Source organism: Gavia stellata, chromosome 11, assembly GCF_030936135.1.
Source record: "Gavia stellata isolate bGavSte3 chromosome 11, bGavSte3.hap2, whole genome shotgun sequence".
Classification (NCBI taxonomy): Eukaryota; Metazoa; Chordata; class Aves; order Gaviiformes; family Gaviidae; genus Gavia; species Gavia stellata.
The window spans coordinates 5377794-5403717 of NC_082604.1; the positions used below are offsets into that span (position 1 = coordinate 5377794).

Consider the following 25924-nt stretch of genomic DNA (forward strand, 5'->3'; position numbering starts at 1 on the left):
CACCCAGTCATGCCAACTTTGCATGGAAATATCAACTTCCTTACACTATTTTCATGACAGTCAAACCTGGAGCAGGGGAAGGAAAAAAAAAAGACACGAGTCTTTCTTATAATGGAGCAATCTGCATTATAACTCAAACAATTAAGAATGAAGAATCGTCTTGATAATAATTTAAAAAGTTTGACAACGCAGCCACCTTTGGTTAAGACAGAACTATTTAACACCAGAACCTGAAACGAGGCCTGCAAGCCTACAGCTAGCTAACTGATACGATGAATAACAGATGCACTGGGCGCATACTGTTTCCAGCAAAGTCAGCAGAAAGACCCACTGCTTGGCACTTCTGAGAAGCAGGCTGTTTATATAAGTGTCTGAAGACGGATTTAAGAGGTTAACTTTGAACACTTAAATTTGAAAAATGTGACCTTTGTTTTTTCCCAGAATTCTGCATTATGCTATAAATCTACTCTTTATCTTTGTGAAGCTATCCAGGCTGACAAGTGGCTTATATCTATGACCTTGTACCACAGAAGTAATTAAAAATGAATGCCATGAGAAGACTTTCAATTGCTCTTGTGCATTATCAAGTGTAAGTCTCAAGGGGCAGCAAGACTGTTTTGTTGACATTATTTTGAATGACCAGTCTTCATGTAACACACAACAGATCTTATGGTTTCATACTGGGGCTACAGTCTTTTCATTAACATACTGGTAAAACTGCTTTACCTTTAGGAAATCCCTCTGTCCCTGTTTATATTTTAATCTGAGTTCTAAGAAAATCCCTAAGATCAAACTACCAAATATTTCTGAAGGGAAAACAGGAAATCAAGGATTAGTATTATTTAACTACACCTGTCATGATAGCTAAGGGATCAGGGTCTTTGCAGCATACATGTTTGAATCACACAACACTGCACAAATGAAGGAGGCAAAGTCAGGCTCTGAGTTAGCTGGGGTGATTCTTCTTTGTGTTATTCAGAACAGATCTGGGAGATCAGCTCTGAGCAGGCTACAGGAGAGATGCTGAACATGGCCAAGTGTAACCCAGTCTTTATATTCTGAGTAGACAAAGACACAAGAGCATCTCCACTGGAAGATGGGTGCAGAATAGGAGAGTGCCACATTAGCTCAGTTTAGAGGGACCTCATGGACAGAGGACAAGGTGGAAATTTCAAACTCACTCAGACATTGCATATTTACAGTTCTGTGAGTGTAAACGTCGCTGCCAGAGTCCAGGACTGACTGGTTTTAATATCCAGTACTGCTATGTCACCTGTGTCAAAGGCCAGCTCTGCAAACCAATGGAGGAAGAAGGTTGGAGCACAGAGGTGACCTGGATGAGAGGATGGTGCTGTCTCTTGCCCTCATTGCATGGCTGGGAGTGTGCTTCACACCAGCTCCAACAGTGGTCCCCACACCAGTCAGCCTTCACTACCTCTCCTCCCCAGGGCCTCCAGACTTCCCTGCCAGTGATATATGTGGAAGTGAAAGACTCTGCACCAAAATAATTTCAAACTGTACATGGACAGCAATACGCTTATAAAAAATATTTAAGAACTCAAGGACAGGCCTTACAGCCTTATACATTTGATACTGTTCATACTGTAGTAGGAACAGAGCTGCCCACTGTGAAGTATTTGGTCCCTGGGAATCTGAGGGTGCAGATATGATATATTACTGCAAATCAAATTTAAAAAATTAAGCTCAAGATACTGAACCTGTTGATTGATGCATCTCAATAAATTTTCAAATATCAGGAAAAGAACCCCTTCATATTCAATAATTTTAAGTTTCCTAGGAAACTGATGTGAGAAGGTACCTTATTTCAGAGCGTTTTCACAACATTCAGCTCCAGATCCGAATTATAGCTGAGCGTGTCAGATGCAATCTCACCCTACAGCAAGAAATCTCTTCCAAGAAAAACATTATTCCTCTTGGAATACATCAAGTATTCAGTTCAAAGCCATTATTAATCATCCTTTTAAAAGGAGAAAGCATTCTGGCAAGGTCACATTGGTCAGGGTGCCTTTAATAGTTAAATTCATTACTTAGGATGTTTACTGCGGGCTTCAACAAGGAAATAAGAATAGCAGAATTGGTAAGATCAGCATTTCAGCAAATCATGAGCCTGAGATGCTAAGTGTGCATTTTAAACTATGAATTCAAAATGACACATTACCACTTACAGATCATTGGGTGCAACACAGAATATTTTGGAAGCTTTGGAGACTGATTTAAAAGTTGAGCCCATCCCCAGCTGGAGATGGTAAAATTAAGTGGCAAAAGTATATTAACACAGGCAGCAACGTAATCTCAATACTAACTAATAAAAGAGCATTACTGATTAGCAGTGACCAAACTGAACAAGGTCTCTCAAAAAGGTAAGAGAAGATGAAGCCTTTTCAGAAGTCACATTACCTAAAGCAAGCCTACCCTTCTTTTGACCAGTACGTACAGCGTACAGTCAAATGCAGCTTTACCTAAGGCACATGTCAAAAAAGGGACGTTCTTCTAGAGAGATAGCTGAAGCAGTCAAAATGATCTTTGCAAATTTGACATTAGTGGTGTAACTTGCAAAATCAAAACAGGCTAAAACAGGACAGTGCCTTGCAGAGCAACTCTGTTCGCCTGTTCAAGTGCACAGCGCTGGTCAACAAACCTGCAATTCTTTATCAATTGTTTGAACTTATAAAATAAACATAATAAACCTTTCACTTAAAAGCATATATATCAAACTTGACCCTTCCTGTGGTTAGCCAAAATCTAAAACATTTAATTCCACAGTGCAGCTGTTACTGTTTCCATTTATGAATTGATTCTGATTTAGATCCCATGTGCCACTGATGAGAATAGGAAAATGCTTTGTTTCTGAACAGAAACTTACATTTACTATTTCCCAATCCTTAGCTTTTTCAAAGCAGTGAAAAAAAATACAAATAACTTGCTCCGGACTCTGCTCCAGGCTCACAACTCCAGAAACACATTCTAGTTTTCCAAACATCTCTCCAGCTACACTGTATCCGACTGAGGGTCAGGGGAAGAGAAACAATGAACCCAAGCCCCATGCCACCTAGTTTTCAGAAGTGCTCAATGTATAAAATTAACTTTATCCTCAAATACGCTGAAGGATGTGCTGTGGTTTACTAGTTACACAATTATTTGGTCCTTCAGTGTCTAAAAATCACTGTTCCTCAGAACTAAAGCAAATGGTGAAGGAATTCTTCCAGTAACAACTTGCCAATTTAGAAGTGAATTTTAAATTAACCTTATTTTCAAAAGGTCTTATACCAGATGCATGTTCACTTAGGATGAGAAATCTAAGTGTCTAGTTTCTCCTTTCCCTGACAATTTAACCGAGCTAATTTCTCTGTCTTTGCAGGCCATTTTTTGCCTATGAGCTCTACTCTCATACATCAAAATTTGATCTTTTGAACAAAGCAACCCAAATTCTCCAGGCTGAAATCCTATGGGCTGGTAGTCTTAGTACCTTTATTCCATTTTCAAATGAAGTTCCAAGGAAAACAAAAACAATCCCCCCATACTTACAAACAAATTATTTTCCCCAAAGAGAAAACTGCTACAGAGCAGGATGGGGTTGAGGTATATTTAAAAAAAAATATGCAATGAAAGGGCTACTTGTAAATATCTGTGTATTTTAAGTTGGCTGATGACATAGGCTGGATGAAGTGTAAATACAAAATCTGCCAGTTTAGATTATATTTCTGTGAAACCAAGCTGCTGGCTTATTTTCATATTCATCATGAACAGTTCTGTGCAGCAGCACCTTCCTTTAAGTTAAGGCATAGCTGTTGTCTCTGTCTTGTAGATTTAAATAATTATTTTTATTTTCAGCTTTGGTGGTATTCCCCTGCACCAGAAGCCCAGCTTCATAATTTCTGAGTGACAGACTACGCAATGCAGGATTATTAACTCAAAGGACAACACTGAAGTATCAATAAAGGAAAACGTCCCCCAGAAGACTACTGTCAAAAGATATAAATTTCTTCCTCCAATTTTAAAAAAGGATAACCCCTCTAAAACAAATTCCCAGAAGATATCCGTCCAGCCTGGAAAGCCATCTATCTTTGCTTTGACAGTGACCAGTGCTCTCAGCACCAAAAACATTTGTTTTATTTGACAAGTAGGGAGTGTGTAAAGAGTGGCCTGGAGAGACCAATGGGTGGAAAAAAGCAGCAGGGCAAGGCCCATATTGCATGCTGTACTGCTGTACACACCATGGCAGGTCTGAAGTGGTTCTCCTTAACGTTCACTGAACTTCTCCAGATTTTTCCCCAGAAGCAATCATGGGAGATACTGGTCTACTGCTTCTCAGTTTCTGTAAAATTCAGAGTTCAGGGACAGAAGAGAATAGTGCGAGTATTGCTGCTATATTCTAAAGGAGCTTTAAAAGAGGATTATTCTAGTGACCAAAACCAGTGAATGAGACACGTAGCACATACTGGGGATCATGGAAGTTTAGTGTGCTGTAAAATTAATGAAAAAATTCCGGATGCATTTTGAGTCCGCAAGGCTATGTGGATATAGTAATGATGGATATTCCATGCACATACATTTGGTATTTGGCATTCTGCATTCAGAGTGTATGGCTAAACTGCAGCACACAGTATCAACCTGAGTTAGGGGGCAATGCTGCAATGCAGCACCTTTGTGATAGCCTAGAAAAGCAAAATGATTAACAGACCTCATCCCTCACTCTTGCTGGAGATAGCCAGCACTGCTAGCAACTGCAGTCCTATACAGGACAATGACAGATAAATGCAAAGAGGAGCCATTCAGGTATGCCCCTTCCACTCACAAACTAGCCCAAAGTAAACTCACAAATCTTTACAAATTAGCTTTTTGTTTATATGAACAAACTGTGTTGACCCTCTGTTCTCCCATTCTTTCTCCCAGTTCTGCAGTGATCAGAACAAAACCAAAAGATGAGGGAAATAGGGACCCACATCACCCTGTAGCAACCTCCCCACCTTCACCTGCCTCAGCCTTGTAGAGCTCTAAATTCCACCTTCCTTCACAGAGGCTCTCACACAGCTGACAGAACCATTATACGTGCAGATGATGTATATAAATCTCTTTACAATCCTGTTTCCTCGCACCTTCATGAATTACATTTCTGTCTGCCTTCTTTCCTTTCAAACACAAATACAAAGGACAGGCTCTGAAAATGGGACTTTTTTTTTTCCTCTTGAGTCCCTTTCTGAACTCAGCAGGTGCAATTCTACTGAAGGCAGGAAACTACCATTTCTAGACTATGTTCCTGGCGTCTGCTTATCTTTCCTGCTGAAAACATAGCGGATGTCATCAAAGCGTATCAGAACTTAAACAATCCCCTTGACCCCACTATCCTTTCGCTGTAAGTACAGTCTGAGCTTGTTTGAACTGGAAATTGTTGTTCTTGGGACTAGTTGCTCTGTACACAGCACTGTCTCCAATCAATTCCAGGACACATTTTCTGAGCTGTATGAGTTTTCATTATTAACCTCACAGTAACCTTAAAGGTTTGAGCTCATTCTCTTCACCAAACTGCACAGATCCCTGACTGCATAATCTCAAAAATGTCAACAGCAAAACAATCAAAACAGGCACAACTGTGCTTGCCTTGTTTCAATACAGCATGGCGTTTCCAGACTGATAAAGGTTAGAAAGCTCTCTCAGAGGTGAAAGAAAAATGCTCTCCATGTACACATCTCTCTCTTAATGGTGAACAGAAACTAGGTGGGAGGGACAAAAAAGAACAGATGAATTCACAACTGAACAAGGTATTAGCAGAGAGATTATGAAAAAAATATTATAATTAGTACTCCCATTATAATTACTACTCCCAGTCCAAAGCAAGAAAATAGCATCCCTTGATGTTAGCCTTCCCAGATTTTGGCTGAGGTGAAAGCAATATTGTAGGCACAATACATGAATTTTTTGCTTGTACCCATCATCATTTCTCATCACATTGTGCAGTGGTTGGGATCACCAAAGGTATGAGATGTCACTTAGGAGGGGGCTTGGGTACTGACAACTGAAATCGAGGAACCTTTGTTACTCAGATACTATGGTCACAGATCATCACAGTTCCAATGACTCCACCACTAAATCTACAACTTCACTTTTTAGCCAACTTCAGTTTAATCCAGCCTTTTAGGAGGCAGAGAAGCTTGTTATCAGGATGTTACTTTTCTGAGCAATGGGTTCTGGGACTGATAACAAAGACTGGCGTTGATGAAGAAATCAGTAGGTGTTCTCAGTTCCAAAATGATGACAGCTGAAAAACTGACCTGGAAATTGTGAGGAGAAGGCTTCTAACACTCCTGGTGACAATGTTGAAGGCATGGCTGCATACAAAATACATTTGATTCTCCTGGCACTAGCTATTGCTAGAACATGTGAAAAGCTGACCTGTGAAATCAGCCAAACCCAAGCAAGAGCTGAGTTTGGTCTGTGTGAGGATGGCTTCCTGACTTAACTGCTATTTTCCTCTCCATTTTGGGGAATGGAAATAGTGTGAACCCCCATCTCACCACAGTTGATGCTACTTCCTCAACTGAGCATCCACCTTGCTCCTTAGAATAATCACAGTTAGAGCTCCTTTTTGAAAACAAATTGAAATACAACTGCAGGAAGAGAAGTTTGCTGTTGTTTGGTTTTAGGGTGTTTTTGATTCATTGATTTTTATTTATTTTTTCCCTAAACACTTGCATCTAATTCAGCCTCCCATCAATATTCTCCTAGGTACAAAAAGCAACATCTTCAGTATGGTCACAGAATTAATTACCTGGAAATAGGAGTTTTAGGCAGAAAAGTTTCTTACATTAAAATTCCAGGTATTTCCACAGTTGGGAAGACAACAAAACCCAGAATTATACAATGTGCAAAGAGAGTCCAGAGCAGACACTCTCCTTAAAGGCAAGATCACACCAGGAGTTAGCAGGAAGAGAAGTAAGCATGCAGCACTGCTCAGGGGACTTACAGCTGACCACCTCGTCTTCCATTAGAAAGCAAGCAGCAGCAGCTTTATCGAATATTTGCAAGCAAAGGGGAGGAAGGGTGCAGGCTGCATCATATCGTGAACAGGAGGACCCATGATGCAAAACATTTTTTCTCCCAGTTATTAGCTTAGACTTCCAGCATCAGTGAGTGAGGCTATTATTACCCATACTCAAGTAAATTCTCACTTTCCTCTGTGTGATGTGGAAAAAGCAAAACAAGCCAAAGCATGCTGCTGAATAGGAGGACAAGCAAACAGAAAGTCCTGAGCATCACAGTACTGTTCTACCCCAAATCACTACAATTGCAATTTCTTTTCCCATACTAAGGCACATCTACAAACTGAAAATTCTCTTCTGCTTTTAAGAAAGGAACTTTAAAATTTGTACTCAGTCTATACCCCTCTCCACCCACAACCCTCTCTCCGTAATAGCCCCATGATTCAAAGCTCTTTTCCCCCTGATGAGGAAGGGTCCCACTCCCAACATACTGGCAGAGCAGAATATTTTCTGAATACATCATTAGTGCAGTGCAGCTACAGTATAAACCTATAAGAGTATGCCAGTCCTCATTTTTCTATTGCATTTATTCAATTTATTAAGAAAAAAAACAATCTCTAAAACTATAAATACTATATCTGAACTCAGTATGTTCTAGAATTCCTCATAACCCACCAGCTTGCTTTCTTGGAATGAGCAGGTAAACAGAGCAGGGAGGAGAGTATCTTTGGCCAAATCAACATACTCTTTACCCTTGCATCATCTGTAGGCTTTTACAAGCTGATGCCAGCAAGATATTCTACTTGATTTCCTACCCTCACCCCAGGAAGGGGAGCATGTCCCCCAGCCCCATAGCCACAATTAGTATTCTGTAGAAGGGGCAGATTCCCTCTTGCTCCCACTCAACCTACTATAACTACTATCAATGTCCACTGTAGCGAGAAGAGAGGATTTGGGCCTTGGAAACAACATATGAAGCCACATAAATTTGTTCCAGAAACCAGTTTGAAACAATTCCGTTACTGGAACAAGACCCTTCAGTCTCTGACTAATGGATTGCATTTATCCAGTGAGAGGCAAGAGGCAAATTTTGGCTTGAGAGAACAACTTGTAAATTGTATTCCCAGATCCCATGAACAACTTATGGTGGGTTCTAATGAGAAAGATGTTCAGAGCCTGCTTCAATTTTTTCTTGGTCCAGCAGTTGATTTACATCTCCTTCAATCCTTTCCCAGTTATCTCCCTGCTGTAAGATGACCAAGTCTGCAGCTGAATGCAGCCACTTAGAGATAATACTCAACACCGCAGAGATGGTCCCAGAGGCATCACAGCAGAATCTGGAACCCTCACTCCCCGTGGGTATACAATACCATTTTTAGTAGTTTCTGACCCATGTTGGAGAAAGAATGGGGTCAGGAAGGCAAGAAAATGCAGACATAGCACAGCATTGCTGGAAGACAATCAGTGCGTGAGACAACCCACCAAAAATTGCGTGTACCATTAACTACTGAGCAGTGCTTTGCTGCTGAAAACATTCCCTGATAACGTTTGGCATCTGCATTCTGTCTCCCCCACACCAGGAACTGATGATGTCAATAAAAAGGTTAAATGCTATCATATCTAAATTAGTCATGAGTGATGAGTTTTGTTCATTTTTGGAATAGAATGGAGACTTACCACAGATAAGTTCTCCAAGACGGGGTACTAAACCACCTAGAACCCCAAACTTTATATAGTACTTCCTCCCTGCATGTCTCGGGTAGTTTGAATTATCTGTGGGACCATCCAAATACCCTACTGGGTTCTACAATAGTCACAACTCAAAAGTTTACACAACATGTCACTGAAAGTGGAAAGGGGAGCCTGTAAAGTCATCTTCATCCTTTACAAATACATAAAATGCTTTTAAATACATAACAAGTTAGCATGAAATATCTTGAAACCATAGCCATGCTCCTAACTGTGCAGAAATTATTTAATCCAACTTTTTCCAGAGTAAAGAATATTGGAATTGAACCAAAGTTATTTACTGTGCAGTAATAAAACAAAAAGATCAATTAAGCCAATTACTTGAACTGCACCTCAAAGCATAAGCGGTGGCCCAGTGTTCATTCTGACCTTGTCTTCAAAAAGCAAGACTGGAAGGGAACCTCACAAAGTCATCTTGCCAGTCCATCTGCTCCAAAGCTGAATCAACAGCCATAGTAGCTTTTGAGAAAGGTTTCCCCAACCTCCTTCTCAAGATCTTCACTGATTGAGACTTCATAGTCTCTCCAGATAATCTTTTCTCAGGACTTCTCCTAGAATCTAATCTGAGTCATCTTTGCTACAGATTTCCCTGCCCCCTCTATCCCCCAACTCTCCCCAGCCCATGACAAAGAAACAAATTGTTTCATTCACAACAGCTTTTTTAGGTATTTCAAGATTCATGTCTTTCCCCCATTCTCCTCTACTGCATACCCCTAAAATCATCCAAACTTCTCCTGTAGATCACATTCCCCAGATTACTCTTGTTACTTTCTTCTGGATCCTCTCCAACTCATCCCACAGCATTCTTATTGTGGTGCCCAAAAATATGCACTATATATCCTTTAAACTACACATACACTTAACAAGTCAGCCTACACACTGTTTCATACTTAAAGCTAAGCATATTCAAATTATAACGTTATGAGTTCAAGTCAGCTTTATTTTAAATTATAGAGAAGATTGATGCAGAGCATTTTAGACTAGACTGGTCAACAAGAACATATGCGTCATGAACTCACTCAAATTTAGTTAAATTAAGGGCACTATGTTTCTGGGCACCAGTAGGCATTGCTCTCTTCATGGAAATTCAGCGCTATTCCTTGAGAAAGGTGCCAGACAGTCACACACCTCCTCTATAAACCCAGCGCAACATGTTCTAGCACAATCATGCCCTGTAATTTGGAAGTCCTCTTATTCACTGTGCCTCTCTTGATCTGCACTGAGCACACAAAGCACAGTCACTGATACCCACTTTGGCCTGAACTTTCCACACACTCCTCCTTAGAGCTCTGCTCAACCTGGATGTCTCTCATTTTCTCTTACATACTGCAGCTCAGTCAGACCCTGGAAAGAGACCTGTCAGTTCTTGTTGTGTGCAGCTCAGTGACCTTCAGGAGACACTGCTGCCACTGAGCGTTTTGTTTAGCAAAGAACTGAGGAAAAAAGCATGGAGCCAGGTCCCTGTATTGCAAAGAGTCACACAGCTTGATGATCTGTTCTCCCTAATGCAAAAGGGCAGACAGAGTATTCCCTTCCCTTTTTTTTTTACCCAGTTAGCTTGACTATAAATGTAATTGCACTGATAAACATCCACAGCAAGAGATGATTTGCACAAACTAATTAACTGCTGCCACCAAATCACCATGTAATATTTTCACTAGGAAAGTGCAGCCTACACTGCTGTGTAACATTTAGCTTTTAATTGCGCTCAGTCACTGGCAAAAAATTTTCAGATATTATTATTTGTGTTGGTTAAAGCTCCCCCTCTAGATAAAGCATAGGCCCTGTCAAATGCCATCGTAGGAGCACTAATGGACTGGGTTAAGCAGCTGCTACTTGACTCCTGCTGCAGCAGAGGCTGAGGTCAAGGGGAGCTGCCCCAGCAGCCCACAGACCTTAGCTGGGCTGCACTCACAACAAGGGCTTGGTACACACTGGCTCCCCCAGCTCCCCAAGGGAAGAGGATATGAGAAGCAGGGGATTAGGACAATCTGATGCAGCACAGCAGACCAAGCAGTTGCTGGGGCACCGCGGGGAGGGAGGAATGCTTAGGGCAGGAATTCATGCTGAGCAGAATACTCCCACTCAGCCACGTCTCTAGCCAAGGGGAACAGGGAGCAGCTCAGTCGGAGGGAGCAGAACAACTCTCTCTCAGCCTACAGCTCTCACTGGATTTTGAAAGATTTTGACCAGCAAGGTTTGGTCTGAGTGATAGTCGCCTGTGCAAACAATGACAGAACAGCCGCACTGGATAATTCCATCTTGCTCCAACTAGCTCATGGCTGCTCATTAGCCGACTGTCCTGAGAACAGCAGTTTGCAGTTGGAGCATGACTTCTAGCCTCACTTCAAGCACCATTAAGAAATTGCTCTGGCCAAGATGCAGTTTGCATTTTATTCTCTCAATAAACCTGGCTGTTGGTTTTGCTCTGATGCAGCACCATGCCTATGCTCTGGTGTGGAGACCTGAGAATCCAAGGACCTGAAGCCACTCTGCAATACAAGCCACTTAGCTGATGCTGAGATTTAGGACCAGCTAAGAGTTCGGTTAGGCTTGCACCAAAATTTTATTGCTCTCCACAATCCTAGGATGGGCAGTGCACCAGGGCAGCAAACACAATAGTTTTTTCGATTGTATCACATCTAGTATACTGTGGCCACCAGAACAGCAAGGCTGTGCCAGGGTCAGGAATGAAGCTATTAATTAAAGGGAGTGTCTCAGCTTATTGTCACAACACATGCATCAGGAAGCACAAGGTGATTTTAAAGTTTTAATTCAAGATTGGAAGGATCAATACCCAAGTTAGCCCACAATGACCTAGCTCCAGAAGGAGCATGGATACATGAATTCACTGTTTCAGCCAGGTTGATTAGCCAGGGTGTTAATCACTGTCCCTGTCACAACCTGGCCACCAAGATCTAACCCACACAGACATATCTGCTCATGCGTAACTACCTTTGAAGTCTTTAACAGTGCTCTGTTTTGACAGGTGGAAGCTAACTTTCAAGCTTTCTATCCACACATCTTTCCAGGAAAGAAATACCAAATTCCATTTAAAGTTCTGGTAAAACAGGGCCCACAACAAAACAAAATGGAATGTCACAGGCTAAACTGTGAATCCTTTGCTCACCTTGGTATACAAATCCTCTCTGCAGTTGTGCCTTGTAAACCACTGACATGTCACAAGTGAGTAACAGCTCAGCAGCCTGAGTAAGTGGAGCCCAATTCATACTGTGCCACAGCACAGTCCAGAGCAGAATCCGGCCTGCCTCCCAGCCCCAGATCCTGGAAACATGTCCTCAGCTGCCCTCTTATCTTTTGCCCTATGTCTTGAACTTTGCTCCCATTTTCGGTATAGGCTTGTAACCAGGCACAGCAAGTGGGGACTGTGGGCTCGGAAGATGTAGTAGTTTACAGTTTTCTGATCTTGTTTAAGCAAGCAGTGTTTTGAAAGAACTGGGAGTTATGTGCTAGGAAAGGGTGCTCAAGCTGCAGACTAATTTTAAAAATAATTGAGGAAGACATTCCTCTATTTGTTCCTATGATTTAGGCCATAACTGCAGCCTTGCTCTCTTCCACATAGTCTTTAGTGAGGAGAAAGACAAGGGATCAGCAGCACAAGAACTCAGACACTTCCTGGAACTGTTGGGGTTTAATGTAAATGCATAAAAACCAGGCACCACAGAGCTTTTTGCAATATAATCCCAAAGCTGCTTACAGGCCAACTCAAAATAAGATTGTTGTTGTGCCTGCCTGGTTACAATGAACATGCAATAACCTCTCAGATGCCAGTGCCAAAGAATCTGAATTTACCTCAATGTACGTGTTTTATATACAGCAATATGTTGTCATTAAATCAAAGCTCTGCAGAAGTCACATCTTAGTCATGGTCTGTAATATCCCCTTGGAAACCATTTTGCTGCCCATCTACTCCAAGAATACAATTACATTTTGCTGCAGAAGATGCTCGGTATGAGCATGTTCCAAAATTGTAACAGGAGTTTTTTTCCAATAAAAGCTTTGAATATCTCCTTGTGTTACTAGTGTACAAAGAGACTTCAGAGTGGATCACAACACCACTCTGCTAGGCAATTTAAGGATACAGACCCTCTGCTAGGTAGGAGTACAAAAGGGCACAAACTGTGACACAAGGTTGACAGTAGAAAGCAGAGACAGACAAAGCAATTTGCTGGTAACAGTACTGAAATTGAAGCAAGATCTCCTCGTTCTTACTTTTGCAGGTTTTGCTGCACCACTAACTTATGCATGTCATTACCTGCAATCACACTCAGACAGGACTAAATAATAATTTCTGTCAATTCCCCTGCTGCACTCCCCAGTAAAATAGCTCCTGGAACTCTTGCCATTGGGAGAAAGACTCGCAAAACACTGCAACAGGCTTCCTAGACAGGTGGTCGATGCCCCAAGCCTGCCAGTGTTTAAGAGGCACTTGGACAATACCCTTAACAACATGCTTTAACTTGGTCAGCCCTGAATTGGCCAGGCAGTTGGACTAGATGATCATTGTAGGTACATTCCAACCGAAATACTCTATTCTATTCTATATCATGGCTTTTGTAAACAGGCCTGAAAGCTCACTTGTTTTTGTAATCATCTTATACAACTGCTATCAGCCATGACAGCACCATTTCAGATTATAATGTCCTGAGACATGCAGGTAGGAAAGACTTGCCTAAGGCTACTTTTCTACCACTTGTAAAAATATTAATAGAAATACCTAAGCAAGGGCTTGACTTTATTGCTATAGATTAAATGAAAAGGCAACTTTGCAAGAGGTCTGGCCAGAAGGATTACATTTTTATTGATCTGGTTATTGTCTGATCAGGTCAGCAACAAGACTTACATTCATGCTATGCAGCCCAACCATTTAGAGAAGATTTGCCCTCATAAGGCAGACTTGCCTCCACGGTCTGCTTGTACCGCGTAGACTGGAATAATGCAGTGGATTGGCAGGACTCCACTGCTACTGCAATACAACATTTGCAATGGACTAAAATGTGCTATTTTGGCTGCACTTTTTCAAGCTGCAGAAGGAAGCCCAGATGGGGGAATGGCCACATATATGGTTGGCCTAAAGGAAAAAGTGCAGCAAACCCCTGAACTTATGCTTTGAAAAAAGGAAGCAAAAGCTGGGGTTTGCAGCATTTGGTCGTTCTTCCATTGCTGTGCATACCTCAACTTTGCTTTCTCATTAGGCAGCAGCAGACACCCAGAATGCCTGTCTACTGCACTATATGCACAGAAAATAGGTATGACACCAAAGCCAGCAAGCTGGGTCACATACCCAGCAGTAATTACATCAGAGAAAGAAAATAGCAGGGAAAAAGACAATACCCAGAATCAAGTGGTGAGATGCCAGAACCACACACTTTTGTGCTTCAAAATACCCACAGAATCAGCTCTCTGTAATTCAGTCTGCACATTATCCCTTCAATCCATACTCATACCAGGATAGTCCTCTGATTTTCTTGGGAATATGAGCATATTGCCGACAGTCACGTTCGGGATGTGCATCACAAGCTTCCTAATGCACACAAGCATGCTGTTTCGCTAGCAGCGGGCCAGGATGTTATTGTTCTCATGGACTCATGCTGGCAAGAAGTCCCTCCTCCACCCAAACCCACAAAAAACTCTCCAAGTTAGAATCTCATACTTCACAGTTTTCAAATCCCTCATCCTAGACACATCACAGATGCTGAACAAGCATCAGACTTGCACAAACTGCAACATGGCACTCTGTGGCCTGGTGGTCCTGTGCTTAGCTACATCTTGCTTATGTTGGAACTCAAAAAGCTTTCAGTGCCCCTGGGTTGATGCTGTTCCCATTCCCCACTATTTAGGCAACTTTGGATGAATCAGGAAAACAAAACGTAAAAGAGAAAAAAATAATTCTGAAGAAGCCTTTTCTAGGCTTACAGTAAATGCAAGAGACTGCGGAAGCATTGAAGTCGGGAATAACAGAAAAGCGTGGAAGTTTTACTTTAAAAGACTTCATTATCCTCATCCAGAAAAAATAGTTTAAAACACATTGTAAGTTTCACCTATGACTTTTTGGGAAGGGGGGGCAACAAAAGAAACCCACAGTTTATCTTAGAAAGCCTCGTCTTAAAGCTGCCTCAGTCTAGCTGTGCAAAGATTTGGGCTCACAACTGAAGTTTCCAAGACAATTTAACAAAACATTTTTCCTGTGCCAATCCTTGGTGTGTATGAAACAAACCTTATACCTGTTGTGGATATATATCTCTATTGCAACACATTAGGAGGCACCACCCTGTCTTTGCTACTGAAAGGATGAGTGCCTCTCCTAAACACCAAGGGTCCAGGAAAGAGCTTTAAAAACAGAAACAGAGAGAATGCTTAAGACTGAGCAGTGGCAGATAGCTCCAGGCTGAGGCCATTACTGAGGCGAAGATGATTCTTAGCCTGTGCTTTCTATTTTTCTGACTTGCTTCAGATTTTGCTTCAGATTTTCAGCATCCCAGCTACAAAAACGTTCATGCTAGGAGTAGCATGGGAGTGAGAAAAAAAAGAGAGGTCTCCTTCAATAGCATACACACAATAAGGAAATCCAAAGCAAAGGAGCTCAAACGCTATTACATTTTAGCGCCTATAACATTTATGCCACAGTTAATGTCATGTTATTGTGGCAGATGCAAAAGACTTGCTTTAAATTTCAGCTGAACATGAAATATGGCTAAAACCTCAAGTTGATTAGTAAAGTGCAAGTCACAGTTTGTGTCTCAACCAGCGAGGAATCCGTCCACAGAATCTAAGACGCTGTAACCTCGCTGGTCTAGGATATGAATGCAAACATATCAGGCAACGATTAGTCCAACCTCCCATTCTTGCTAATGGGGATTTCTTGCTTAAACCATGATACACAAATTAATTCTATTCTTTTTAGGAAATTAAAGCAAAAATTATATCCACGTGTTCAAAGAAATCACCTAAATGTGATGGCTGACAGAACAGTAACTCAAGTCTTGAACATTGAGTAGGAATTACTCTTTTTAAATTGACTCCCTAGACAAGGTTAGTCCCATGCTGATCTCAGCACAAGTAACCAAAGACACGCTAAGGCGGCTGGAATTCAGTTCTCTCCCTGCACAGTTTAAGCTAATATATAGTCTCTTCCATCATCAAATCTGTTTAGCCTCCACAGACATAAACAAATCTCAAGGAATGTAAAGAATTAGACAGGGCCATTAATATGGGGTGTAGAAGCTCCAAATCTTCAATTTGACATTAGCTATAATTGTCAGAAAAGCATGCAAGATAGAAGCTGCCAGATGCTTTAACCCAAACATCTTATTTGTTCACGGTGTTTCTGAAAGAAATTTGTCCCTACGATGCAAATGCAATGGTAAGACTCTCTTCAGTGCAAAAGGACCACTAAATGATGGTAATTTTAATTATTGTTTGACTTTGACATGCCCAAATCCCTGGCACTCCAGCCTTTTTTGCTCAGAAACATCTGTCTCATGGGTTACCTGAGGATTCTCTTTGTTACAGAATCACAAAAGCTAACAGGAGTCTGAAAGTTCCCACACGGGGGATTTTTATTTAAGGACATATTCTGTGAGGAGAACTCCCACGGGTCAGAGGAAGCTGAGGTTCTTTTCAACTGTTGGCATAAAATTCACAAAGCACAAAGTATCCTTGTTTGAGGAAATAACCTTTAATGCCAAAGCCCAGTTTTCCTGGCATAGAGAAGGCCCCCTGTGACAAGCAGAGCAATAGGGGCTTCTCGGAAGAGAAATGCCTACATAACTTGAGGGTGGGGAGGGAGAAGCTATTCAACTGGAAGGACAACCCTGGCACAAGGACAAATGTGTACAAACTTGCTGTAAGAATATTTAAGACTGAGAAGACATTTTAGTTGCAGAAGGCTTGTAACTCTCCGAGCAGTAAGGTTATGAACAGCGTCCTAAAAAGCACTGATGAGAGCAGGATAAACTAGTTGATTTAGAGACAGTGCTGGAAAATAAGTTATAGAGATATCCCAGAACAGAGTTTGCTGCAAGAGAAAAAGAACTATTCTTATTTGAGATTGTAAGACAGTGACTCAGCAAGTCCCTGATGGTCCTGTATTTTCTTTTAAAATAAAGATGACAAATTAAAGATCAGTCACCACTGGGGGGGGGGGGGATCAAACAAACCCAAAAAACCTCATAAACAAAGCACCCAAGTCGGACACCTGTGTCAAACACTATGGCCTGTAAGGAGATTGGTTTTGCTCTGCAGCATGTTACAAACCATTCCACATACCTGTCAGGATGCTAACTCAACATGCATAGGAAGAAGCGTAGCGGAGCCAAGTGTTATAGGCAGGGGAGTCCAAGAGTACTCTATCAAGCACTCTGTGCTCAGCTGTACCCTGGGCTACCTTTCTGACTGCATTCAAGACATTCAAATCCCTGTCTTGGCACCCTCAAATAACAGGCACATAAAACCCCTTATCAATCGTTATTGGACAGTGTATAGGAAAGGTTCATTAACCTGTAAGGGAATCTGGATACTTCTCTATGCCAGGGTATGGCTCCAGCTTCTTTAAAACTAGTATTTCTAACTACTTTGCATACAATGCTAAATCAATAAAATGTTACTATCACATAAGTCTTGTAAGGAAATGTACCCTAGAATTTAGTAAAGATAAAAGAAATAAGATCCTCTTGTCATTTTATTTCTCTAGTCTAAATTGAATTGATCGAATTTCCTTTCTGCAGACCTCTTCACCCATCCAAGGGTAAGTTACAGGAAGGGCTATAACTCTTGCCTGTACAGCTCTATCCTTTAACACATCTCAGGGTGCAAAATTTTGGCTGACTAGGGGATATAAAGCTGGAACCTTTTTCAGCTTTTCATGCAAGTAAGTCTGTGAAGCACTGCCTGCACTACAAAATTTTGATCAAGATGGTATTGCCGCAGCCATTTCCTGGTTTGATTCAAACCTAGGAGTTCTTTCTTGCTTCCTTCAAAGAAACTGAAAAGTTCCACCTTGTAAAGGGTGAGGACAGGAAGGGAAAGAGTTCTGATCTTCTATTAATTGCTCTCTGTCCTCCTCCCATTGCCTTGTCCCTTGTGCGAGGCTTTCCCAACTCTCCCTGAATACTAGTGGTTGAGGACTCTTCTATCTGGCAGGTGGTCTTTTATTGTAAGACTCCTGGCTAAAGATCAGAACTTACCCTAGTGAGCAGAGCAGAAAGCAGAAAAAGAGGCTTTACCTAAACTACAGAAGAGGCATGACTTGTTGCTTGCTGCCTCTTCAAACTCTGGGTGGGAGGCACTGGCAAACAGAAGCATGTTTGGGCTGCTGCAGCACTCCTGCTTGTGGGCTGAAGCAAGGCTATGCAAGCATAGAAACAATGGAGTCTTAATTACTGCAGCTGTGCAACCGAAACAAGGACTGGAGTTTGAGAGCATGACTGATAAGCAGATAGATAACAGACTGATGAACAGACCATCTGTAGCATGTCAAAGAGCTAACCAAGATCCGTACCAAATACACTCAACGTACCATGTGCAGTCTGAAAAGTGTCCAAATATGGTATTCAAAAGTGTACAACACAAACAGAACATAGTCACAGCTAAAGCCTGGAGCTTCATGTATACATGAAGTAACCAATTCAGAAAGTGAATGCACTTTCTGCACAGCAGAAAGTGATAGCTTATAGGAAGAAATATAAAGAAACACTAAATAAAGTACTGACAATATACATATAACAGAAAGTCAAAGCTTAGATTTGGGCCACTGAACTGAAGGGTTTCGCTATGTGTCATTTGGCCAAGAGCACAGTGTTATCTTTCTATCCACCATGCTACCTTGAATAGGAAACCTGTGTTACACTGAGCTTTGGAGGTGCACAAGGCTAAATAAACTATGATACCCAGGACTTTAGAGCAGCCAACTACAGCCAGTAGGCCATAAGACACCGCTCTGCCATTTCAACCACAAACAGCAACAGAAGTAAGCAGGAGAGCCAGACACACAAAGAAGTGGCCACTACAGATCTAATGTCTGTAGTCTATTGTCACCTTTCTCCCCTCACTAGTGTGAAAGCAGTAGGCAGTGAGATGGCAGAATTGTGAAAAAACACTTAATTTCTGTTCAGAATTTCCCTTGTCGCAATCAAACCTACAAACTTACACAGATATTGTTAGGAAACATAGGTGAAGAGATCTTCTTTCTATCCCATCAATATGTGTGGTAAACAGCCCAGCTCTGGTAGCAGGGGAAAAATCCCTCTAACCATCTTTAGGTTAGTCCTGTGAAACAGTTTCTTGCTTCTCTTTCTGTCTCAGGAGAATCATTACCTATTTGCCAGGATCATCCTGTTACACTCATGAATAGACTCACAAAATGGAACAAGATTGGTGAGAAGATGCTTTGCAAAAACTTCTCGTGCATAGGAAATGTAAAGGGGTCTTTGAGGCTAGAATCCTTTCTGTATAACAAAGCATCCATGATAGCCTTCATGATAAAGACTGAATTGGAAACACTAACCTATTTTTCAATGGAGCCAAGATTTCCCTATTTGTATAGGGTAAGCATCTACTGAATTCTCCACGAGAGTTAATGGAAGACAACAAAATTTTGCCTGAAAAGATTTGAAACTTGCTTGGAAAAACTATTACTATATATTACTTCCTTAGGTGTGTTATGTAACTCTGATTAATCAGTCCCCTTGTTTGCAGGGAAATTTTTGTCCTAAGTTTGCAGCCAAGTTCACAGTTTTTTAGGCTGGCAATTTTGAGTTCATTGCATCGCAAACCCTATGTTGAATTTTCTTCAGTCAGCTTGTTCTTTATTCATATGTGCGTGTGTGCACAACACTGGCTAACCTTGTGTTCTCAATATAATAAACTCACTGAAGGTATCCATTACTCTAAAGACAATTATGCAGTCGTCTTGTGCTAAGTATTTTAAGACTTTTTTTAACAGGGGATTTTAATTCACACTATTTTTAATCCACACTAGATTTAGTTTCAATAGCCCATTGTAGGCATTTTCATATCACAGTAAATCTTGTAACAGGAATGCACAAACCAGTGTTGTGACCATGGCTTTTTATACTATGAAGAATTCCAGTGTTTGATTAGCTGTTTATAAAAATCTCAGTTGTGTATTTCAGTCTGGCAAGGAAAGATACCAATACATCTCAGAAACTGAAAACCAAACAAGAAAATTCAACAGAAAACCAGAACATTTTCCCAAGTTAAAAGAAAAATATTACAAGAAAACTCAAAGTTGGGACAGAAAAGATGAAATTAAATTTAATCTTAGTTTTTCACAAAACCCAATATCAATATATAAGCTTCTCATATACTGATGGTAAATATGATGCATATGTAATGGTGATAACAGGGTAGGCCACAAATCTATGTGAATCCTTTTATATTAACCAAATTCCAAATCCCTCTGATCTGCTTTAAATTGTAATTTGGACTAGGAGGTTACATGCACACAGTGCCCCGATATTCTTCAGCTATAAAATCCTACCCACACAACTTGCTGGACGAGCTTTAAATTTCTGAGAAGAATATATTTAGATCAAAAACAAGAGAGCATGAAAAGTTAAGAGGTTTCTCTTTTTTTGGTAGGAAAGATTACTATCTCAGAGATTACACATCAGTTGTTTAGGTAAAATGGTGAATGCAAAGGCAGATTTTGATCAATATCTGAACAGCATAGCTAGCAAAAAATGTAATGGTGTTGCAGTTTCTGTTCAACAGGGCTTTGGAATTCAACACTCATAAGGTGAGAAATGAAAGTTAACTCATTGCTTACTATGGCATTGCATTTGCCTGCTCACTTCTCCAAAACAGTCTTCCACTGGTGCGCAGAAGAAGGGTATAGCAGCCACATGTCATGCAACAAAAGCCTTACTCTGCGAAAAATTGATGTGTCTCTGGTTCAAACAATCTCTTTCATACAAAGAATAGATTGAAAAAGCAGTGGTGTACAAATATCATGCTATAGGTTTCCAGCAAGAGGTCAGCAAGGAATATGGAAGGGACTTCCCAATTTAAAGATATCCAGCTACAAAGAGCTGTACAAGAGGATGCAAGCCATAGCCCACTATGCATCAGCCAGCAGTTAGTAGCTTACTTAACCGAGATGACACAAAACTGCACTTCTGGCACTATCTTCTCCTTCAGCATCCTTTTGTCATCAAAAAGTTACAGAATGAAATTACAGAAACAAAACTCCATCTCCATCATCATGTTACTTCAGCTAAGAGCAGACACCAAATCAGGTGATACAATGAAACCACCACCTCTCCCCAGTGAAGTCAGATGAAATCGGGCTGCGTCCGTAGAGAGTGAAACACTGTTTGTAAGGCACCTGTAGCTTCAGTAAGTGTCACAAGAGAAAAACATCAGAGTTCAGCAGATTTATAGAATGGGGACAGTATGATTATAGAGATGCTACTACTAGTAACTTCTTGTCCTTGCCTTCAGTTTCCACACTATGGCCAACACTGCCTTCAGGACAGAATTGAATCACATAGCTGACTGATTAAGAGCCCTCAAACCAAGTCAAAAAGGCACTGTCGGGCTGAACTCTCGCCTTGAAAAAGGATGAGATAAACAATTCTAAAATTAAAAGAAAAGAAAGGAGAGATTCACTGTAACAGACAGGTAGTCAAATGAAATGTGACACGTCATCCCTAGAGGAAAGGAAACTGGCAGCCTGGCTGGCTTTTCCTCATGACAACCCCAGGATATATGACTATCTCAGCAGAGATTAGAAAGGGGTACTATACTGGTCCATATCACCGCAGCCCAATTTAATTAGCATTCTGGTAAAGAGCTAAGTTGCATAATTAATAGTGATGCAAGGAGGCCAACAGCACAACAGAAAAGAATTTGCAGTATCCTTCCAGAACTAGCTGACTAATCCACTTTGGGGATCATTTTAATGAACATTTCCAGTGAACATTTCTGGCTTCCAATCAGTTTCCAAAAATATGGGACGCAGCAAAAAAATATTTGGTATTAATTTCCACCTGCTGACCAACCAGCTCTTTCAGTTTGTTTGCCAACCTGCTATCGGATTAGACATCTTATTTGCACAAAATGTTCATGTCAATTACAGATGATCTACTAAATTGTTCCCTCTGGACATCTTGGATACCACCATCTAGGGAAAGAGGTAATAAGTCTCATTCACAAATGTTTCACAGTGATAAACATTTATGTCCTCACTAGCTATTGCACTGATATGCTCTGTCGGGTACTATCCTACTGTTGCTGAAACCAACAGATTTTGGATTGCATCCGTAATTCAGGAAACAAAGGTATGCTAATATCAAAACAGTAAACCAAGGTCTGACTTGCTCATATAGCATGAAGATCCTTGATTAGTTGAGGAAGAAATGTAATTCAGCTGCCCAGTGCCAGACCATGTCCAGCTTCCCTTTCAGATTATGAATTCCAGGGTGAGGTATCTGTGATTTGTTAAGAGAACAAAGCCTGAATTTAGCTGTCTGGCACAGGACTTGTCTTCACATTATGATTTGCCTCTCGTCTACTAATTACTAATACCTCAAACAGTTTCCTTCTTTTTTTTTTTTGAAGTTCAAATAGACACAGGAAAAAACCTCTTAAGAGTCCCAATCTTCATAGCTGTTTTCATGAGACAAGACATTACATTGTCTTGTAGAGTTTGACATCATCTCTTGTTTTAATGCCTTCTTTTTTTCTTCTTCTTTCTTTTTTAAGATAATAGGTGCTCAAATTTGGCTGAAAGGCTATTAACATGTTTTCAGATTTATGTTAGGAGACCTATTATTTCCCTAAAATAAAACAATCAGCACAGAAGTATTCTGAAACAGAAGAAGGATACTTCTCCCTTCTGCCCTATCAACTGTTATACAGTCTTTCAAAGAGATTCTGGATTGTATACTGCTGGAGTGAAACAAAGAAATGTCATGAAGCCAGCATAAGCAATGATGCATAACTTCTTCTAATTGCCAGTTGTTCACACACACACACCACCTGGCAAAAGAGATCAACCTGGAATAACATTTCACTCTCAAAGTGAAGAATTTCACCTATTACTGAAGAGGTCTGTTGCTGTGATGCAGGCAAAGGTGTGGGAGAACAACCACGAGAATACTTACTTGAAAAAGTTTAAATTAACTCTTAACCTCAAAAGCAGCCCAAAACGGATTTTTTTGCCCTAAGGTCAGCACAGCAAACTACAGAATCATGGCCAACGTGTGGGAATGAGCTAGTGAAGTTGGTCTATTCTCTAGTGGAAAGAAAGGGTCAGTTTTGACTTCAGACCCTTCACATCTTTTAGCCTGTATAGACAACAGAACACTTCCCATTCCCAACTTCAGACTTATTAACATGCTGCAGTGGGTCAGACACCACTTTCAAGACAGTGGACTTGCTTGAAGTAGAGCAGAGGCATCATTGCTACCAGTGTCACAGCAGCCATTAACACAAGAATGACTTCTCTTTACTAACACTACTACAAAATGGGAAAGCTGTTCTTTTCCAGGGAAACAAAACAAAAAGCCAGCCTAGTTCAAAAGTCTCCTTCTGAGCAGTTCCCCTCAGACTTCCCTTTTCTGCAGTACCAATTAGCACGCTCAGCCTGAAGGTCTGTCCCAAAGGAAGCTCATACTCCACAAATTCCCTGTAGCGTCTGACAGGCAAACAGGGATGTGCAGTCAGCTTCTGGAACCACGTTATTAGTGATGTGTGCTGGAAAACCACTTGACATACTGGCTTAGGCTGATTCTGGTGGGTATGGAGAGAAGGATATACACACACACACGCACACTTTACCAAAAGCAGCACTAAATCTGCCTGTTCAGAATCTAGCCTCCAACTGGAATTGCTCATGGTGTTCGTGACAACTGTGAGCGGAAGTGCTTACACCACTAGAAGGATGACCTTGCTGAAAGATGGATACCAGACACAAGCTTGGTTTTGCAGAATAGGCCCTCTGGAAAACTGTATGTGCTGCTTCAGTAGTCACTAAGAAATACAGTACTCAAAGTTCACAAATATCTGGACAGACCTGAAAGTTACTCCCCAGCAACCTCTCTTCCAAGACAAACCAGAGTGATTTTAGCCCCAGTGTTTCCAAGAATTCTATTTCAGCTGAAAGTCAGCACTGGTTTCAACAGCCTACAACAGCCACCTGAAATCTCACTCTGTTTCGTGAGACCCCTCTCACTATTTTAATGTACCACTGACAATCCATTGTATGCATCAAGCTCTCTTTCTTTCTAGTAAGAGAGAATTTGCAAGGAAGGACATTGTCTTTGCTTTACCAGAGCCTATGATATTAATGGATATTTGGCCAAGACTTGGTGATGAAGTAGTATGTCTGTGAAACTAGTTGAAATTATCGCAACTCAAAACCACTTCACTGATTAACAGCCTAATCAATTTGCCTAGATCTGTGGTGTGAAGCACATTACTTCTGACTAAAAACAGTAAGAGCGCTCATAGGTAAGGGATGGGAGCTACAAAACTCATTCATTATGTTAATAGGCTTTTGAGAAATTAAAGTCAACAATGCCATTTAGCAAAAAGTCTCAGTCACCAAGACAGAAACAAACCACCAGAAAAACTATAAAAACACTCCAAAATGCCTTTTGACAATAAAACCCTTCAGCCACCTTTACCACTGGATTTCCTAGTCTGTGTTATGTTTTTGCTCAAAAGAATGACACCAGCATCATGTAAAAGATGTCTGTGCATCTTTCTAGACTGTGCTCTGTGGAACAGAGCTGTCATCTCCGCATTTTATAACACTTGGCAGCAAACCCACATTCCTTGTGCATCACAGACTTCCCCTAAGGCCATCAAGCACGTTAGATATGGACAGCACAGGGTTTGGGCTTCCAATTATAAACCCAGATCTACTCTCACTTTCTGCGGATGAGAGATGCAGATCCCATGATATGCGTATATACTAAATGTGTACAGGATATATCAGTTCTGCATACCTACAGTATCAGGGGACCCTCACTGTTTCAGTAAGATTTTTGACCCATTTTTCCCTGTGAAATCATGACCTACATTCCATGTGTAATTTCCAGAGTAATAAAAATACCTCAAAACCTCAATATAAATCTTTCTGAGATCTAATTCTGTACCTTACAGAGTTACCTCCTCTGGTAAATCCAGAGGAAAACATGCTAAGCAGCAGTATAAATTTGTACTGTACTTGCTGACCAGCTTGGAGCAGAAGGCACAGAAGGTGCCTGGGTTTAGACATGCAGTGTTGAACTTGGGTTCAAATGCACTTCTCTCAAGAAACTCTCTAGAAGAACCACCAGTCACCCAGAAGAGGATGAAAACATTCTGGCTGCAGATCAATGCTGTAAATGAACACTGTCAAAGAGAAGAGCCCAAGGCATACACTCTAAAAAAATAAAGTAATAAATGACTCAAGAGGTAAATTATAATCTCATGGAAAATACTATAGTAAAAGGCTGCTCTCCAGATTTAATGGCACCATTAAATAACATGCCTACTAAGCAAAGACTGATCAGACAATGTATTTTCCTTCAGCACATCTGAAATGTGCCAATGAATTGGTCTTGGTAAATGGGCTCAAACATGAACTAACCAGATTTCCATAGGAAAAAAGCCAGTTGTTCTGATGGCACAAAGCAACACAATTAAGCATTTACAGAATGCTCAGAAAATAAGACACGGCTGTAAATACCATATTCTCCCTCCTTCCTGTTCTTTGCTTTACCAAAAATCAAGGGGCGTGGGGGGGGAGAGTAGTAGAGAAGGGGTTACAACATAGCTCTATCATCTTCTTCTCTCTCATTATTTAAAGAGATTGAGTATGATTCTTGAAGGCTTCAGGAATTAGCGCAGGAATCAGAATCCAGCTTACAATGGCTGGTTGTTTTCTTTCTGAAATATACATTCTAGTGCATTTACAGATATTAAAATAAAAATTCTGATTCTAGCCCAGAGTTGCAGTAGAAGTGCCATAAATCTGAGAATACCATACACAGGTATACCTCATCATCCAGCTCTAGTGATCCTGAGATTAGTATGAAATGCACCCTCTTACTCTCAAGTTCCCCAGATAGCTTTTTCCCAGCACTAATCCAGAAATAGCAAGTGGTTTCTAGGTGGTCAGAGAATGAAAGGGGCAAAGAACTGTG

General features: G+C 40.9%; 1 protein-coding gene across 1 annotated transcript in view; it reads right to left on the reverse strand.

Moving 5' to 3' along the window:
- ARHGEF4 (Rho guanine nucleotide exchange factor 4) overlaps positions 1-25924 on the reverse strand; it is a 119552-nt gene that overhangs the window by 53001 nt on the left and 40627 nt on the right.